Below are 15,615 nucleotides of genomic sequence, written 5' to 3' on the forward strand. Positions count from 1 at the left end.
GGGCAAGTTAGTTTGCAGGTGCCGCACTGCTGTCGGAAGAAGAGCAGAGGACATCTGAGGTACGTTTGGAAATTTGTTTGCATGCGCCCACCACCCCTCCCCGGGTGCCAGCTGCAACTATTTAATGTCTTCATTAGGTCAATACTCTCAGTCATACAGAGAGCTTAATATTGCTTTTTCTAGAAAAGGCTGACTTATGGTTACGATTTGTGCTAAATGGTCAGATTATACTCCCGGTTCAATGCAAAATTCAAAGCACCAGTGAAATAAAACATTAGGTATAAAGTATAGTCTTTAACTGGCTGAAGGCTTACTGACAGGTGAGAGTAAGTAATACAGTTGTGTCAAGAAAAAAACCCATTCGGAGTTCTTCAATGGAGAGCATCTAAGACTTGGAAGAAATATTTACCCATTTTGTCAACTCTTTGGAGAGGGATACAATCTGAGGTATATTTTAGTAGCAACCTGCTAGTCTTCATTGAGATGTAACCCAGAACAGATCCAGCAGAGTACTCCTTGGATTCTACAAGCCTTGTATATAGGATGTTCGGACTAGAGATCCCCACAACCAAGGGTGTAATGTAAAATGAGAGGCCCCATATCTCATAGATATTCATTGGTCTTGATTGAAATGATATCCCCTGAGGGGATGGAGGGCACACTGCGCCGCCGGGCCTGTGTTGTGCCACTGCCTACCCACTTTTGAATTTCTGAATCACAGTTACAAAAATATTAATAGACCAACTATTGGGAATAGCTTCCTCTGCACAATGTTTCTTTAAAACTTAGGACATTAACAGAATAAATCTGCTCAGACGAATATGACTCTAGAAGCATGATATGGAAGCCTGCAGACTTCCACAAAATTTTCCTTCAATTTATAAGCCATTAGGTTTCAAACTTAGTCTATTATTAACTAAACTTTTTCGATCATTTTTTGATCTGTTTCGAAGTCTGTACGACTCCGACGGTGCCGGTAGGGATGCCTGAGTTCAAACCCTGTGCCGACTGCGACCGACTGATGTCGGTTACCGACCCCCATCACCGGTGTCTTCATTGCCTAGGACTCGACCATGATGGCAAGGCCTGCTCCGACTGTCGAGCCCTGAAGTCTAAGGCTAGGCGAGAGCGGTCCCGCAAGCGACTGGAGCTCCGGCAGTCGGCCTGCGCCGCTCGAGGTCCCGGTCCGCGAGGAGGTCGAGGAACCGGTTGCGGGGTCGGAGCCACCATGGCTCCGGGAGTCGTCCACGGTCTTCAGGCTCCTCAGGTAAGCACAAGAAGTCGAAGAGACGTCATCACTCTTCTGACTCCCCCCCCCCCCCCCCCCCCCCCCCGACGCTCGCGCGATGCGGCCGGGGCTGCAGGTGTCACGGCCTGCTCCTTACCCGCCGGTCCCTGGGCAGAACGCGACGCTGGGGCGAGATTGATGACTTCCTCATGGCCATGAGGTCGGTCGCTCCTCCGTCGGGTTCCACGGGCCAAGCGGTCCCGACTGGGTCCCCACGGGGGCCGGGTGCTTCGGCCCCGGTGCCGTCGGGTGCTCCGGCCCCGGCGCCGTCGGCGACTTTGGTCCCGACGCCGCAGGGCCCCACTGGATCTGGTTCCGGATCCGGGCCGCCGCCGGTCAACCTCACGACCTCGCCGGCGCCGGCCCCAAGGGAGTCGCCCCCGGTGCCGTCCCAGGACAATGCCGTCCCTGTTTCTGCGTTCGGGTCGGAGCAGCGCCGCTCGGCGCCGCTCTCGACGCCGATGGGAGATTTCTATTTCTTTGACCCGGCCCCATCCTTTGAGCCTGAGTACCAGGCGATGGGTGACGAGGGGGACTGGGAGGGGTCTGAGGACCCTCTGGCACGCGAGTGTCAGTATTCTACGGACTGGACAGGAGAGCTTGGGGATGCCAGTGGTCTGGACACTTCGCCCGACACTGGTTTTGTCTCCCCTCCTAGCGTGGCTACGGAGGAGGGGGCTGCCTATAGCGTGGTGCTGCTGAGGGCGGCCAAGGCTTTGGGCCTTGAGTTCCCCGCCGTGGCCGTGAGGACTAACCTCCTCACTGAGGTCCTTAAACCGCAGGCAAGCTCAGCCGAGCCTCTGCTGCCGTTTAATGAGTCCCTATCAGACGTTCTTCTGGGCACTTGGTCCAAGCCCGCCACAGGTCACCCTGTGGATAGGAACATGGCCAGGCGCCACCGCCCGGCTCCGGGCGACCCTTGCTTTCTTTCTACCCACCCCACTCCTGAGAGCCTAGTCATCCAGGCCTCTAATTCCCAGACCGCATTCCCGTCGGCTCCCCCCGACCGGGAATCCAAGAGGTACGAGCAATACGGAAAGAGAGTATTCTACTCCCTAAGTTTAGGATTGCGGTCAGTCAATACCGCATGCCTCTTGGGCCGCTACACCCACTCTCTGTGGGATACGGTTGCGGCCGTGCTGCCAGAATGCCCGGTGGAGGTCCGGGCTAAACTCGGCCAAGCCCTTGTGTAGGGTCGAGATGCGGTGCGTTATTCCATCCGGTGTGGGCTGGTCACCACTGACTCACTGGGCAGAGCGATGGCAACGACGGTGGCGATTCGTCGCCACGCCTGGTTGAGATCTGCCAACTTCTTGGCTGATGTCCAAAACACACTTATGGACATGCCGTTCGATGGCCGTCGCCTCTTTGGCGACATGGCAGACCATGCGCTTGAGCACTTTAAGGACTCCAGGGCTACAGCCAAGTCCTTGGGCCTCTTGGCCCGCGTCAGCAAACGGCTGCCTTTCGCTTCTTTCGTGGCCAAGGAAGGTGCGCCCCCACACGTCCTGCCAGCCACGGGCCGCAGACTACCACCCAGTGCAGTGGCGGACGTGGAAACCGCCGTGGCGGCAGTCGGGGACAACGGCGTGGCCGTTCCACACCTACTCAAAAACAAAACACGTATGTGGAGGGTCCAGGGGAATGTTTTACGACCTGTCTGCTCACTCCCCTAATATCAACTTACAAAACACAAAGAAGAGCAGATCAGGTCTGAGAATGGTGTGTGACTATGCTAATCACTGCAAAACAGTTGGATCGATGTGTGCAAAAAACGATTGATAAACATACGCTAGAACCAGACCCATCAGCCCAACCTTTATGTCGGAGTTTACGTCATGTGGGGGTTTTCTGGTTATTCATCACCACATCCGGCCATATAGTGCCAGTGCGGGACAGAATGTCAATACTCTAGCGATGTGACTCATCGTGGAGTAATGTAAATAAGGTGCAGTGCTCAAGTGGTTGTGATGAGTAAAAAATGACTACACAGATTCAACAGAGAGTTCGAATAGAAGGCTGAGTGTCAAGAGTTAAAAACACGCCGAGTAGTAAGGCTACTCTTTGGCGCTTTGCAGGACGGTCGACATGTTTCAGCCTAGTGGGGGACTTCCCCGGCTTTCTTCAGGACCCTTAGTCATGGAATAGCTACTGCAACTACAAAGTATGTGAAGTGAAAAATCTCAAAAATATACATATCTACCAGGAACTTAAGGGATTGTATGTCCACTGGAGGGAGAGACATACGTCTTCTTCCCAGCTTTTTGTGGGTGAAGACCTCACCTCACCCGGCAACCGCTCGGGAGTATGAGGCCCCGCTCTATCCGTCGGTGTCCCCGATGTTCGGCCGAGCGGAAGGGGACACCGACGTTGTTGAAGGCGGGATCGCCCCAGACAGTCGTCAGCCACCTCCAGACTACGGCCGACCTCCTGCACCTGCTGGGGTTCTCCATCAATGTGCCGAAGTCACACCTGTGTCCCTCTCAGAAGCTCCTCTTCATCGGAGCGGTTTTAGAATCAGCGCAGTTTCAGGTTTATCCTCCCGAACAGCGGGTTCGGGATATTCAGGCTCTGATTCCGATCTTTCAGCCTTTATCCTGAGTCTCGGTCAGGTTGACGCTGCGGCTTCTGGGGCTGATGGCCTCCTGCATCCTTCTGGTGCATCACGCCCGGTGGCGGGTGCAGGCTCTGCAGTGTGACCTGAAGTTTCAGTGGGCCCAGCATCAGGGCAACTTGTCCGACCATGTCTTGATCTCGGAGGGCACTTCAAGACAGTTGCAGTGGTGGCTCAGGGACCACGATTGGGTCAGCGGCAGATCCCTCTCCCTACCCCAACCGGAGCACGTAGTTGTAACGGACGCGTCCCTCCAGGGCAGGGGGGGCCACATGGGAGAGGCGGAGACCAGAGGCCTCTAGTCTCCGGCGGAGTCCCAGCTCCACATCAACCTTCTGGAGCTGCGGGCGATCCGACTTGCACTGAAGGCATTCCTCCCCTCTGTCTGGGGAATGTAGTGCAGGTGTTCACGGACACCACCACCTCCATATGGCACTGCAACAAACAGGGCGGGGTGGGGTCATGGACCCTATGCCAGGAGGCTCTGCGCCTCTGGCAGTGGCTGGAACATCAGGGCGTGACCCTGGTGGTTCAACACCTGGCAGGTTCTCTGAACGCCAGGGCGGACAAACTCAGCCGTCGGTGCATGATGGATCACGAATGGCGTCTGAACTCGGACGTGGCGCAAGGCCTCTTTCAGCAGTGGGGAGAGCATTGGTTAGATCTATTCGCCACAGAAGAGAACGTGCAATGTCATCAGTTCTGCGCATTGGAATTTCCAAGGCGTCACTCGCTCGGAGACGCTTTTCGTCGCGAGTGGAGTTACAGTCTATTGTACGCCTTTCCGCTTATACCACTTCTGCCCAGAGTGCTGAAGAAGATCAGGCGTGCCCGGGCCCAGGTTATCCTTGTGGCTCTGGACTGGGCACGAAGATATTGGTATCCAGAGCTACTCAGCATGTCTGTCGATCCCCCGATTCGTCTGCCTCTTCAGGAGGACCTTTCTGTCCCAGCAGCAGGGGACGGTCCTCCGCCCGAACCTGTCCAGTCTCCACCTCCAAGCTTGGAGATTGAGCAACAACAGTTGAGGCCATTTGACTTGCCTCCTGAAGTCTGTAATATCATTCTGGCAGCCAGGCGTCCTTCCACAAAGTCGGTATACGCCTGCAGGTGGAACAGATTTGTGGCATGGTGCACAGCAATGATAAGCCATCTTTGTTCAAGTCCCCAATTGTAAATAGGTTTTTGAAGGGCATCACACACATGTTTCCTCCAATGTTCCATTCGTGATCCCTCAGTGGGACTTGAACTTTGTACTTACTTATCTTATGTGCGCTCCTTTTAAGCCACTTCATAACTGTCCTCTCCGCCTTCTTACTCTGAAGACTGCTTTCCTGGTTGCCATCACCTCTTCCAGGAGAGTGAGTGAGCTCCAGGCTCTTTCTTCAAAAACTTCCTTTCCTTTCTGTCCATCCGGAACAAGGTTGTGTTGTGGACAAGACCCTCTTTCCTGCCCAAGGTAGTCACAGCCTTCCACATCGGGCAGTCCATCACCTTGCCCACCTTCTTTCCGCCTCCGCATCCCTCGAAAGAGGAAAAGAGGCTCCACCGTCTGGACCCAAAACGTGCGCTCTCATACTATCTGGATCGCACAAGCCAGTTCCGGGTGGATGACCGACTCTTTATTGATCACGTGGGCGCTAAGAAGGGACGGGCGGTGCACAAACGGACCATCTCTCGGTGGATCGTGTTGTGCATCCAGGCATACTACTCTTTAGCTAAAAAGGATCCTCCTGTTAGGCTGAGGGCCCATTCCACTCGGGCCGCGTCGACTACTACCGCCCTGAGCCGGGGAGTCCCCTTGCAGGACATTTGTCAGGCAGCTACGTGGGCCTTGCTGCACACGTTCGCAAGACACTACTGCCTGGACAGCCAAGTCCGGAGGGATGGCTTCTTTGGCCGCTCCGTCCTCCAGGACTTTCTGGTGTGATTATTGGTTCGCAGACCCACCACCAGGGTTGGTATTGCTGGGGTATCTATTCTAAGATAAGGAATCTATCACTAACATGTCTCTTTCAGATGCGCAAGTTACTACTTGTGTAATGATATTTCTGTAAGAGATATCTGTTAGTGATAGATTCCTTACCGACCCACCCATCCTCCCCGTTCTGCGAACCGATATATTGGGTTACGGTCATCCCCTTTCAGGGCCCTAGTTTCATGGCACCAGTGTTGGTTTTTACCATGGCTCTGCGTTTCTGGCGTGGAAAAGCTGTGTATAAGAACTGACGTCAGCACGCGGAGGCGGCGTCTAAGTACTCCGACGACGTCATCACGGCACCCACGATGCCGACGACAGACGCGGAGCCGCGGACGATGCCTACGGACGCGCATGGGTACTGCTACGCAAAAAATTTCCGGATCCAGTCTGACGCCTGGGGATATTCTAAGGTAAAGAATCTATCACTAACTAATGTCTCTTACAGATATATCGTTACACAAGTAGTAACTTGTGCTTTAATGCATTGCTGGCATTCTATACCCAAACTTTTCATCTAGTATCCTGCTCACCCCCCCAACCCTCTCTCCCTCTTAGGTCGCTTCCGCTTATTGTTCTCTCTGTCCCCGCAGGTGGTTGACGATTAGTATATTCCTACAGTAGGATCTTTTGATTGCGTGCGTCATGTGTCTTGTGTCACTGAAAGGGTTTCCTGGGGAGGACCTGTCTCCTCTATCTGGCTTGCTCTTTCTCGAATTGGCTGCTCCTGTTCCTGCTGGGGTGCCGATAGTTCTTCCACTGATTGTCCCCATGCTCTGGCTCAGTCAGTGGTGCCTATGCCCCGTCCTGCCTCTGCCAATAGTATCCTCCCTCCGCACTTGCCCATTTTTTAAGCTTGTGCTTCCATGTTCCAACCCTTGTTCCCCCTGCTGACTTCCAATTCCACTGATCTCCAGTTTGGCTAGTACCAATGCCAAATCCTGGAATTTCGCTGTCTTTTTGGTCCTGACTGTATGTGGGAACTAGGTCAGTATGCAGTGTCCTGGGGTGTGTGGGATCTCTTTATCCACGATTGCTCCTAAAATGTGGAGGACCTGTTCCCAGAATAGAATAAACTTGGGGCATTCCCAGACCATGTGTAGTATGTGTGCCTCTCTAAACCCTCACCTAGGGCATGCTGCTACCCCAACATGGAAGTGCTTCCTAAAGCGTGCTGGAGTGAGGTTGGCCCTTTGTAAGACGTAATAGTTAATTAGTATGAACCTTGCTTTTCTGGTTGCTTTTAATGTTCTCTCAACTATACTCTCCCAGGCCTCCTCTGGGAGCAGGATCCCTAGATCTTCCTCCCATTGCAATCACAATCGCTCCATCGGCTTCTAAATGTCTTAGTCTCCTGCCTAAACAGGGCCATGAACTGTTTTTATCCTCCCCGTAAATGTGGCAACATACTGGCAGCCGTCCAGCGCTTGTGGGTCCACTGTTCCGGTCTCCCAGTGTTTCTTCATACCCATGGTGATTGCCCTCTGTAGTAGGAAGTGACCCTGGGGCAGGTCATATTCTGCCCGAAAGTCCTCAAAGGGGAGCATTTCAGAGTCACGTTATAGGTCTCCCTCTCTCAGTCCTCCTGCCTCTTCCCAGTCTTCTATACCTGCTCCGCTCCCTAGTTGCGGGAGGCCTAGAAGTAGTGTCATTGGTAACTCAGTGAGTACAGGATTCTATGATTTGTGTGCTGAAGGAACCTGGACCAGCACTTAGCACAAGACACTATGGAAAGCAAGGTGATTAATGTCTGCTACTGCGAGTACGAAGGCAGTTTTGCCTGTTCTGCCTCTGTCGGCACTAATGGATACTGGATCCTTTCCGGGTTCCACCCCGCTGCCAGCCACTGTATCAGCCAGTTGAGCTGTGCCACCAGGTAATATAGCTCTAAATCTGGCACAGCCATCCCTTCTGTTGCCGAAGAATGTTTCAGTGTGGTTAGAGCCACTCGCCTGCATCCTGTTCCCTATAGGAACGATGTGATCATGGAATCCATGTACTTAAACGTTTCCCTTGGGATCCATACTAGGAGGGTGCCAAAAAAGTACAGCAGACAGGGCAGGGCCACCATCTTCAGCAGGGCAACCCTTCCAGCAATAGACCATGGCAAGGTTTCCCAGAAGCCCATAGAAGCTCTCAGAGAGCTTACTGCACTGCCCACATTGCCCTCCTACTGTTTCATGGTAGATTCTTACTCTCAGATATGACGGGCATTGGGGCTCAAATTGAAGGGTATTCAATACCAGGGGCGGTGGTGTGTGTGGCACCATGGGGAATAGTTCCAACTTATGCCAATTAACTTTGAGTTCTGACAGGTTGCCAAACTCCCGGAGCATGGTCTGTGCTCCCTGCAGATCCCCCTCTAGGTCTTGGAGGAAGATCAGTAGATAGTCTGCATATAGTGCTATGTGATGCCTCAGGCCTCTCACCACAAGGCCTCTGAAGGGCTGTCCCTGTCTCGCTCGGAAAGCTAAGGGCTCCATTGCTAGGGCAAACATCTGTGGGGAGAAGGGGCAGTCCTGAAGCATTCCCCACTGTACCGCCTGCATTCCGGATATTCTTTTACCTGTGCACACTCTTGCCATAGGTTTGGTGTACAACAGTCTCACCCATGCAGCGAAACCACCTCTCAGACCCATTGCATCCAGCACTACATAGAGGAAGGACCACTCAAGGCTATCAAAGGCCTTCTCGATGTCCACTGCGAACACCGCTGCCTCGGGTATGTCGTGATCCCATGAGTCCATGATAGCTAGGAGCCGCCGTATGTTGATCGCTGTGTTTTGTCCCTGGATAAACACAGCCTGGTCCGGGTGCCCTAACTTAGTCATGTAGGGTAATAGTCAGGTTGCTAGGATTTTACTTATTATTTTTATAGTTCATGTTTAACATGGAAAGGGGTTGATAGGCTGAAAGGACGTGTGCAGGCTTCCCTGGCTTTAGTATCAGAACAATGAGTGCTTCTCTGGAGCTCTCCGGGAGAACTCTGGCCTGTGGGCTGCGTTGTAGGGTCCTGTTAGTCTAAGAGCCAATTCTTCCGTATATGTCCCATAAAACTCCGCCTGCATCTTGTCAGTGCCAGGGGTTTTGTTGCGTGCCATACTTTTTATGGCCCCCTGTTCCCTTCTGCTCTGTGATGTCGTCCCCTAGTACCTCCTCCTCACCTAGCTCTAGTCTAGACAATTGTGGCCCTCTGGGTATTCCCGTGCTGCGGATCGTCTTGCCCCGCGGGGCTCTGGTATAGTCCTGTATAATATTGTGCGAAGATGGTATTAATTGCCTCCTGGGTAAAGCATCTAGTGCCCGCTTGGTCCTCTAATTCCACTTTCGGGGAATGTCTGTTGTTGGGGTTAGTCAGCCATGCTAGTAGAGATCCGGACTTCTCTCTTTCCACGTGTGCCCTACTCCGATATTGCTTAGAATGTATGAGAAGCTTCGATTATGTTTGCTTCGCTACTTCCTCCCTAGCGTCCTGCACTTCTGTCTGGATTTCCCCGCTTATCTCCGAGATTAGCGTTTGCCTAATCCCCTTGCACTCCGCTAAGCAGTAACCTCGCAGAACCGCCTTAAAGGCGTCCCACTCCATCATTGTGGAGGAAGCTGTCCCTGCGTTGCCCTCAAAGTATTGTGTGATTTTCATCCGGATCCCTTCCCTGAAATCCTGATCATCTAGTGCCTCCGGGCGGAGCTTTCATGTTGGGATTACAGGTCGGGTCTGTGTCCATGTGAATCCCAGCAATACTGGACTCGATGCAGTGAGAAGGAATACACGTTGCCGTGTAGACCTCTTAGGACGAGTAGTTGGAAACTTATCAGGGTTTCTCCACTTAGTGGAGCGTGTTTTCCGGAAAGTTACGGACGTCGTTCAATAGTACTGGGAATAAAAACTTGGCAGCACGCCCCGCTTTTGGTTACGACACTGAAGCCAGAAGTTGTTGTACTAGAGAACGTTAGCCCATATACAGAGTCTGCTTTTAGTCACATTAGACACATGTGCCAGAGAGACTAGGGATTGCCTGGATTTAGACAATCTCGCACTGGAACAAGTTGTGAAGGACTCATCTGCAACTTCTTTGCGTATTTGGACAAGCATCGTTATAATATCAAATCTCTTTTGTGTACACCTATTGTCTTGATAGGGCACAGGACACCTCCGCTTGATACTATACTCCAGACCACATCGTAAAAATCTTACGCATATCGCCTTGAAAATGTCTCGTAACAGACGAAACACGTGTTGGCAAATGGCAGTTTTCGTGCTGGGAATACTGTAAAAAGAATAAATTCAACAGCTCCTCAATCCATGGCACCCACTTCGTCATCCACTTTGTCCCGCTGGGGGTCTACTAGGGACGCCAGGAGGACAGAGGAGACGGCTGTCTCACCCAAGATGGCGGTCTCTCTCCTGGGTCCGCCCGCAGCCGCTGCTTACCACATCGTGAAGGGAATCGCACAGCTGGGCTCCTTTCTTCACTTGCCTCACTCTTTGGAGGGTGCCTTCCTCTGTCACCTCTTCAGTTGCAATCCACCTTCTCTTCTCCACTCAATGGTCCCCTGCAAGCCAGGACCCAGCGCACCCCGCAGGCTTGGATTGTGGCGGGCTCCATACCTTCTCGGCTCCGCCAACACTCCGGGGGCAGTACCAGATGCCGGGGGTTCCCTCCTTCAATTTCCGTTGGTTGCTGCCATTTCGAGGAGGCCACGCTCCCTCGGGTGCTCGTTTCATTGCTGCCACGAAACGTCTTGCCACCTCAGGGTGCCCTCTCACCAAATTGCGGGTCTGGATCGATTATTTGGTCCGGTTCAGCTGTCTGGAGGGTCAGGATGGATTATAGTGACAGTCTGTCAGACGGAGATCTGGAGCTTTGCTGCTTACTCCATCGCCGCCAGGCCATGTCCCTCATCAAGTATCATGGTTAGATAATATCCATGGATTAGTCTCAAAGAATTCTCAACAAATTATCACCCAATTTTTAAAAGGAATCAACAGAATCACAAATAATTTCATTTGTTGTTTTACACTATGAACGTATGGAATAAAACCATGGACTTCAGATCCTTAGACTTAGTCCTGGGTGAGACTTTAGCAGCCTTGGAATTTTGACCCTGTAAATAATATTGCTGCTTCTTCTTGAGGCATATGCTGGCTCGAATATTAAACTCCATTTACAGTTGGCCTCCAAGGCCTACCTAGTTGCTAAAAATTTAAACCACAGAGCTTTGAGATTCATTTGCATTAAGTGATAGGTTTCCTTTTAACAAATGAGCATGATGCAATTGCAACCTCAGGAGGCAGATGTTCTGGTAAAAGCCACTGCGCTACCTATGCCAGCACTAATCATTTGTGCAATTGCTTTGGGAGTAAAGAACAACATTTTTTTTTGCTGCAAAGTGTTTTCTGCTTTAACAAATAGCAATGCACACCAAATTTTTTCAGAACATTTGGTAGACATCTACATCTACATTTTGTGGAACGTTATTAGTTAATTGGGGTCATAGATGTATACATGTGTTTGACAAGGTAACGTGCTAGGGGGCGGTTACTCGGGGTTCCCAGGTTGTGCTTTCCTACTCAGTGTACCATAGAAGTACTAGTTTGGAAGAATGTAGAAATGGCTAGCAAATCATAACTAATTCGACACGGTTAAACAAAGTTTGCTGAAAATTGTTTCCTTTTCCTGGAAATGATGTATTGTGGCTCTGCCGTTCTGTGAAGAAAATCAAATAACACTGCGCTCTGCATGTCTTGAATAATTGTATCTTTGAACTAAAATTCTACATTGGTCTAATAACAGTTCACATACGTAAATGTGCATGGTTGATGGAAGGCTGAGCAAAAGTCATTTGAAAAATGGGAAAATTGAATTTCATATCTTTTAACTGTACACGACTCTGTAAGTGATATAATATTTACTGCACTTTACATCTAACTGCTGCTATAACATCTATAGTGATAAAATATTCTACTGCACTTTATATTTATTTGATATGTCAATAGCACTTTGTACACAGTACGTCTTCCAAATTTTAGCACCTTACATCTGCACTTTTTTTGTACTTACCTACTGTGTAATAATTGTTGCTAGGGTGATTAAATTCAAATGTTACATTTTAATGTGGAATTTGCTTTTTTGCACTAGAGTCTTTGCATATGCGTTTTTTGCACAGATATCTATTGTAAATAAAATTGCTGCTATAATGACTATATTGACAAAATAACCTTTTGCCCTTTTGCACTTTATATTTATAGTTATTGACATGTTTATAGCAATAGCACTTTATGTATATAATAGGTTCTTTGAATTCTTGTCCTTTACACTTACCAACTGTATAATATTTGCTGTTAGAATATATAGAGTAATTAATCCTAACCTAGCTCCCTAATGTGATTCTGTTGTACTACAAATTGAACCAAAAAAGTGTGGTATGGATAATGCTGTTATTTTAAATGTTTTATCATTTAATTCACATGAATATAAACCTGAAACTGTATTTATGTGTTGCTATATGGTTGTACTTGTACAAACCGAATAAAGCATTTTGAAAATTGAATTTCATATCTTTTAACTGTACACGACTCTGTAAGACCTACCAATTTGGACCTTTGTCAAATAAATAAAGTAATGTATTATATGATCGTCTATGGAACACAGTTTGTGTGGTTTGGCATATAGGCACTTCAGAACATGTTCCACACATAGTCGCACAATACTGTGAACAATTTTTCTGTAGACAAAGGACATTGAGAAGTTTCACTAATGACTCTAATTTGTTCAATGCAGATGATCTCAGATTACCAAATTGCCATTTAAATTGTCAATTTCAACCTACCCTCCAACCCTACGCTCTAAAGGTTTAATGTTCAGATCCTGGCTATGGCTGCTACCGATTTCATTTGTTTTGGCAGACTCTGTAGAAGCAATCACTATGGCATCACATTGTGAATTGTGAGTTTGATCTACGGAAGTGGAAAAAAGACAGTTGCCATTGTTCCTAGGGAGAGAGAGACTTGCACAGGAAAACTGTGATCTGCAAGAGTGTGAGCCAGTTCTGATGGCAAATGTCTGAGTAGGATGTGGCAGCAAATTCAGATTTATTTATTATTTTAAGCTTTATATAGAGCTTAATCGCTTAATAACATGACAACACTTTGTGTACCAATTGTAGAAATGTTGTTTGAATGCAGTCAATGAAGGACAACAATGAATGAACACATGAGGTCTAGCGAGATTTAATATTGATGACATGAAGCAATAATATTGTTATACAATTGTTAATTTAAAGCACTGCAGTCAATGGTACTTGTATTTGCATGAACGTGATTTGACAGCAGCTACGGTTGTCAGTAGTGGTCTGTCAACTTAGCAACTTCTAACCTGGTGGATTGACTATTAGGGAGGTCTACACAGGTTCAGTTTGTGTGGTTGACCCGCTTGCAGTTGTCCGGTGCAGGCCCACACAAGTCAAGCAATGTCTGTGGAGATAGACCCAGCTCAGTTTAGGTGGACCCAGATCCAGGTAGGCAGACTCATGTCTGTGAGTAGGTGGTCTGTAATCTAGGTAAGATAAACTTGTTATGTGGAAATAGACACTATTCATATGTGCGGTCCAGGGTCTGCTGAAAAAGCACATAAATATGGTATGCCTTCTCAAAGTATATTATTATAAAAACAAAGTTATTGACAAAAAAATCTCAAGTTTAGTTAGCAAAAAATGTTGCATGGTTTGCTGGGCTTTGTTAGTATGTTATGACAGAAGCCAAAGATATTCCTTAAAAACACCTTAAGCTAGGGCACGTACAAGTTACATTATAAACCTCACAGGTCACACATCTTGGTATTTAATAGAACCATAATTCTCCAAAGTGACAAATGACCGTGCATTATATCACCAATGGCCTCAGTGGTTATATCACAATGCGATATATTGCACTTGTAAAATTAGGACTTGGAGATTTCAGGATATTTGTGCAAAGCAAAGATTCATATATTTTTCCAAATATTAGTAAATTTACAGTTTTACCTGTAACAGAGCTTTGTAAAGTTAAGAAGGGATATTTCAAGTGTAAACATGGTCCTAGGCAAAAACACAGTGCGGATTTTCTCATACAGTAGCTTATTATCATTACCAGCGCCTCTTTCTCCTGACCTATGCCAGGGGACGTGCATGTGGGATAATTTTTGTCAAGAAAAATAGAATTTGTAAAGGGGCCAAGCTTATTGCCAGGACTCAAATCATCTAACTTTCATGCACCTTGCTGACAGAGCAGTCCATGGCACTTGGACATCTACCATCTCCCTAGCTCCTGCTGAAGGGTTTTTGTGTGTTTTTCTTGCCAGACATTCTAGCTTCTGATATGTTATTTTCATGAAGTGGTGCATGCTTTTAAAAAACAGTTATTGACAGCCTCTGGAGGGAGAAAGAAAACTTTGTTTGCTCAATGCCTTCCAGGTAGTCTCCAATAAACTTTCTCCCAACTGAGTCTGTAGGAACTTCATATTGTCTTTTTTCTCCTGAAGTCCTGTAGAATTTTCATTTTGGAGTCTATGTTTGAATAACCTTTTGAGGTTATTATTAATTTGACGAGTCTTTGTTGAACACCCACCTTCTGCTTTTCCTGGTTTTGTCAGAATTATCAGGCTTTTGAGGTGGCTTCTATTCATGTTGGCAGTAAATGTGGGTGAGAATCTTCTCTGGTGAGATGGGCACTCTGGGGGACCCTACAGTGCCTGTGACTCTACTTTGTTTGTGGTCTCAAGTGCAGCTCCTTGTGGAAAGATGGGTTTCTAGGTCCTGAAGTTTTTGGAAAGAGAAACAATTGATGGACGGAATGCTGGACAATGCAAACATTCCCCCAGTCACAAGGATCTGGGTGAAATCCATAATTCTTTTGCTCACCACACCACCCCAGTATGGACCCAGCCATATGCAATCATTCTTGACCCTGTTCCTCGTGGGAATAGTCCCGCCCGAACTGCCAAACCAGGTCCTGCCGGGACCAGAAACAAGCATCCTCGGACAAGTTTTAGGACGTCACCCTTTATCAGCCAGGCTAGCTTGAATCTAGTGGTGTAGTGAGCACGGGAACCCACATCTGGGCATACCCTTTCCACTTAGGGCAACATATGCTAAAGAAACAATTGATGGACGGAGTGCTGGCCATTGCAAACATTCTTCCCCAGTCACAAGGATCTAGGTTAAATCCATCATTCTTTTGCTCACCATACCACCCTAGAGTTCTTGACTGGGATAGAATGTTTGAATCATTCAGCATTCTGTCCATCATTTGTTTGCCCTAACACTTTTCGCCCTAAATGGGGTGGGTATGCCCAGACATGGGTCACTTGCTCACTTTGCCACTGGATTCTAACTAGCCTGGTTGATGAAGGGTGACATACCATGAAACCGGTTCCAGTATGCTTGTTTCCGGTCAAGGGAGGACCTGGCTTGGCAGTTCGGTCTGGACTGTTCCCATGAGGCACAGGGTCAAGACTGGGGTCCAAACTGGGGTGGCTTAGTGGGCAAAAGAATGATGGATTTAACCCAGATCTCTTGACTGGGGGTGAATGTTTGAATCATTCAGTATTCCCTCCATCATTTGTTGAAGATTTTTGAGGCAGGATTATGGACAGTTTCTACCGACCCCTTGAAGTCATGGCTTGTGTTCCAGTTTCTTCTATTAAAGGCATGATCCATTTCTGATGGTCTCCTTAATGTATATTTGCCTCAGAGGGC

At 48.6% G+C, this 15,615-nt stretch overlaps 1 protein-coding gene across 7 annotated transcripts in view; it reads left to right on the top strand.

Moving 5' to 3' along the window:
* NBEAL2 (neurobeachin like 2) overlaps positions 1-15,615 on the top strand; it is a 750,879-nt gene that overhangs the window by 724,632 nt on the left and 10,632 nt on the right. The window lies entirely within an intron of this gene.

The sequence above is a fragment of the Lissotriton vulgaris genome, chromosome 10 (genome assembly GCF_964263255.1).
Source record: "Lissotriton vulgaris chromosome 10, aLisVul1.2, whole genome shotgun sequence".
NCBI classification, from domain to species: Eukaryota; Metazoa; Chordata; class Amphibia; order Caudata; family Salamandridae; genus Lissotriton; species Lissotriton vulgaris.